Below are 4,959 nucleotides of genomic sequence, written 5' to 3'. Positions count from 1 at the left end.
TAGTACAATTCAAATTTTAGGTATCGATTATTGACTTTTTAGCTGGCTTTGGTGCCTTGGACATGAGCTAGGACCTTAAGATTCCGCATGAAAGGAGGACTAGCAGCCGAGTTGCAAGGGAGAATGTGAAAAGTGTTCGTATGTAGTAAAAACCTGAGAAATCCGTAAGTTTTCGTCATTTTTTATCGAATCGACTTAAAGCCAGATCATCACATTCGCCGCTCTTCTCTCTGAAACGGTTGTACGTATCGTCTGAATGCTATGTCGCATGCTGCGGTATGCGGAGACACTAGAAGCACCATAGTAGAACACACATGAAGCTTCTAAGATGATGTAATAGCCAGTAAGAATTAGTACAATACCAGTTTTAGGTATCGATTATTGACTTTTTAGCTGGCTTTGGTGCCTTGGACATGAGCTAGGACCTTAAGATTCTGCATGAAAGGAGGACAAGCTGCCGAGTTGCACGGGAGAATGTGAAAAGTGTTCATATGTAGTAAAAACCTGAGAAATCCGTCCGTTGTCGTCATTTGTTACGGAGTCGACTTAAAGCCAGGTCGTCACATTAGCCGCTCTTCTCTCTGAAACGGTTGTACTTATCGCCTGCAAAGCTATGTCGCGTGCTGCGGTATGCGGAGATACTAAAAGCACCATAGTAGAACACAGATGAAGATTCTAAGATGATGTAATAGCCAGTAAGATGTAGTACAATTCAAGTTTTAGGTATCGATTATTGACTTTTAGCTGGATTTGGTGCCTTGGACATGAGCTAGGACCTTAAGGTTCTGCATGAAAGGAGGACTAGCAGCCGAGTTGCACGTGAGAATGTGAAAAGTGTTCATATGTAGTAAAAACCTGAGAAATCCGTCCGTTTTCGTCATTTGTTATCGAATCGACTTAAAGCCAGGTCGTCCCATTGGCCGCTCTTATCTCAGAAACGGTTATACTTATCGTCTGAAAGCTATGTCACGAGCTGCGGTATGCGGAGACACTAAAAGCACCATAGTAGAACACAGATGAAGCTTCTAAGATGATGTAATAGCCAGTAAGAATTAATACAATACCAGTTTTAGGTATCGATTATTGACTTTTTAGCTGGCTTTGGCGCCTTGGACATAGCTAGGACCATAAGATTCTGCATGAAAGGAGGACTAGCAGCCGAGTTGCACGGGAGAATGTGAAAAGTGTTCATATGTAGTAAAAACCTGAGAAATCCGTCCGTTTTCGTCATTTGTTATCGAATCGACTTAAAGCCAAATTGTCACATTGGCCGCTCTTCTCTCTGAAACAGTTTTACTTATCGTCTGCAAAGCTATGTCACGTGCTGCGGTATGCGTAGACATTAAAAGCACCATAGTAGGACACAGATGAAGCTTCTAAGATGATGAAATAGCCAGTAAGAATTAGTACAATACCAGTTTTAGGTATCAGTTATTGACGTCTTAGCAGGCTTTGGTGCCTTGGACATGAGGTAGGACCTTAAGATTCCGCATGAAAGGAGGACTAGCAGCCGAGTTGCAAGGGAGAATGTGAAAAGTGTTCGTAAGTAGTAAAAACCTGAGAAATCCGTCCGTTTTCGTCATTTTTTATCGAATCGACTTAAAGCCAGATCATCACATTCGCCGCTCTTCTCTCTGAAACGGTTGTACGTATCGTCTGAATGCTATGTCGCATGCTGCGGTATGCGGAGACACTAGAAGCACCATAGTAGAACACAGATGAAGCTTCTAAGATGATGTAATAGCCAGTAAGAATTAGTACAATACCAGTTTTAGGTATCGATTATTGACTTTTTAGCTGGCTTTGGTGCCTTGGACATGAGCTAGGACCTTAAGATTCTGCATGAAAGGAGAACAAGCAGCCGAGTTGCACGGGAGAATGTGAAAAGTGTTCATATGTAGTAAAAACCTGAGAAATTCGTCCGTTGTCGTCATTTGTTACGGAATCGACTTAAAGCCAGGTCGTCACATTGGCCGCTCTTCTCTCTGAAACGGTTGTATTTATCGCCTGCAAAGCTATGTCGCGTGCTGCGGTATGCGGAGACACTAAAAGCACCATAGTAGAACACAGATGAAGATTCTAAGATGATGTAATAGCCAGTAAGATGTAGTACAATTCAAGTTTTAGGTATCGATTATTGACTTTTAGCTGGATTTATGCCTTGGACATGAGCTAGGACCTTAAGGTTCTGCATGAAAGGAGGACTAGCAGCCGAGTTGCACGTGAGAATGTGAAAAGTGTTCATATGTAGTAAAAACCTGAGAAATCCGTCCGTTTTCGTCATTTGTTATCGAATCGACTTAAAGCCAGGTCGTCCCATTGGCCGCTCTTATCTCAGAAACGGTTATACTTATCGTCTGAAAGCTATGTCACGTGATGCGGTATGCGGAGACACTAAAAGCACCATAGTAGAACACAGATGAAGCTTCTAAGATGATGTAATAGCCAGTAAGAATTAATACAATACCAGTTTTAGGTATCGATTATTGACTTTTTAGCTGGCTTTGGTGCCTTGGACATAGCTAGGACCATAAGATTCTGCATGAAAGGAAGACTAGCAGCCGAGTTGCACGGGAGAATGTGAAAAGTGTTCATATGTAGTAAAAACCTGAGAAATACGTCCGTTTTCGTCATTTGTTATCGAATCGACTTAAAGCCAGATCGTCACATTGGCCGCTCTTCTCTCTGAAACGGTTTTACTTATCGTCTGCAAAGCTATGTCGCGTGCTGCGGTATGCGGAGACACTACAAGCACCATAGTAGAACACAGATGAAGCTTCTAAGTTGATGTAATAGCCAGTAACATGTAGTTCAATTCAAGTTTTAGGTATCTGTTATTGACTTTTTACCCTTCTTTGTTGCCTTCGACATGGGCTAGGAACTTAAGATTTTGCATGAAAGGAGGACTAGCGGCCGCGTTGCACGGGAGAATGTTAAAAGTGTTCATATGTAGTAAAAACCTGAGAAATCCGTCCGTTTTCGTCATTTGTTATCGAATCGACTTAAAGCTAGGTAGTCACATTGGTCGCTCTTCTCTCTGAAATAGTTGTACATATCGTCTGCAAAGCTATGTCGCGTGTTGCGGTATGTGGAGACTCTAAAAGCACCATAGTAGAAAACAGATGATGCTTGTAAGTTGATGTAATAGCCTGTAAGAAGTAGTACAACTCAAGTTCTAGGTATCGATTATTGACTTATTAATTGGCTTTGGTGCCTTGGACATAGCTAGGACCATAAGATTCTGCATGAAAGGAGGACTAGCAGCCGAGTTGCACGGGAGAATGTGAAAAGTGTTCATATGTAGTAAAAACCTGAGATATCCGCCCATTTTCGTCATTTGTTATCGAATCGACTTAAAGCCGGATCGTCACATTGGCCACTCTTCTCTCTGAAACGGTTGTTCTTATCGTCTGCAAAGCTATGTCGCGGGCTGCGGTATGTGGAGACACTAAAAGCACCATAGTAGAACACAGATGAAGCTTCTAAGTTGACGTAATAGCCAGTAAGAAGTAGTACAACTCAAGTTTTAAGTATCGATTATTGACTTTTTAATTGGCTTTGGTGCCTTGGACATAGCTAGGACCATAAGAGTCTGCATGAAAGGACTACTAGCAGCCGAGTTGCACGGGAGGATGTGAAAAGTGTTCATATGTAGTAAAAACCTGAGAAATCGGTCCGTTTTCGTCATTTGTTATCGAATCGACTTAAAGCCAGATCGTCACATTGGCCGCTCTTCTCTCTGAAACGGTTGTACTTATCGTCTGAAAGCTATGTCGCGTGCTGCGGTATGCGGAGACACTAAAAGCACCATAGTAGGACACAGATGAAGCTTCTAAGATGATGAAATAGCCAGTAAGATGTAGTACAATTCTAGTTTTAAGTATCGGTTACTGACTTTTTAGTTGGCTTTGGTGCCTTGGACATGAGCTAGGACCTTAAGATTCTGCATGAAAGGAGGACTAGCAGCCGAGTTGCACGGGAGGATGTGAAAAGTGTTCATATGTAGTAAAAACCTGAGAAATCCGCACATTTTCGTCATTTGTTATCGAATCGACTTAAAGCCGGATCGTCACGTTGGCCGCTCTTCTCTCTGAAACGGTTGTACTTATCGTCTGCAAAGCTATGTCGCGTGCTGCGTTATGCGGAGACACTAAAAGCACCATAGTAGAACACAGATGAAGCTTCTAAGTTGATGTAATAGCCAGTAAGAAGTAGTACAATTCAAGTTTTAGGTTCTCATTTATTACTTTTTAGCTGGCTTTGGTGCCTTGGACATGAGCTGGGACCTTAAGATTCTGCATGAAAGTAGGACTAGCAGGCGAGTTGTACGGGAGAAAGTGAGAAGTGTTCATATGTAGTAAAAACCTGAGAAATCCGTCCGATTTCGTCATTTGTTATCGAATCGACTTAAGGCCAGATCGTCACATTGGCCACTCTTCTCTCTGAAACGGTTGTACTTATCGTCGGCAAAGCTATGTCGCGTGCTGCGGTATGCGGAGACACTAAAAGCACCATAGTAGAACACAGATGAAGCTTCTAAGTTGATGTAATAGCCAGTAAGAAGTAGTACAATTCAAGTTTTAGGTATCGATTATTGACATTTTAGCTGGCTTTGGTGCCTTGGACATGAGCTAGGACCTTAAGATTCTGCATGAAAGGATGACTAGCAGCCGAGTTGCACGAAAGAATGTGAAAGGTGTTCATATGTAGCAAAAATCTGAGAAATACGTCCGTTTTCGTCATTTGTTATCGAATCGACTTAAAGCCAGATCGTCACATTGGCCGCTCTTCTCTCTGAAACGGTTGTACTTATCGTCTGCAAAGCTATGCCGCGTGCTGCGTTATGCGGAGACACTAAAGTCACCATAGTGGAACACAGATGAAGCTTCTAATTTGATGTAATAGCCAGTAAGAAGTAGTACAACTCAAGTTTTAGGTATCGATTATTGACTTTTTAGC

This window comes from Schistocerca gregaria, unplaced genomic scaffold (assembly GCF_023897955.1).
Source record: "Schistocerca gregaria isolate iqSchGreg1 unplaced genomic scaffold, iqSchGreg1.2 ptg000484l, whole genome shotgun sequence".
In the NCBI taxonomy this organism is placed as follows: domain Eukaryota; kingdom Metazoa; phylum Arthropoda; class Insecta; order Orthoptera; family Acrididae; genus Schistocerca; species Schistocerca gregaria.
The sequence above is the reverse complement of the archived record's forward strand: the minus strand, read 5'-3'. Positions refer to the sequence as shown.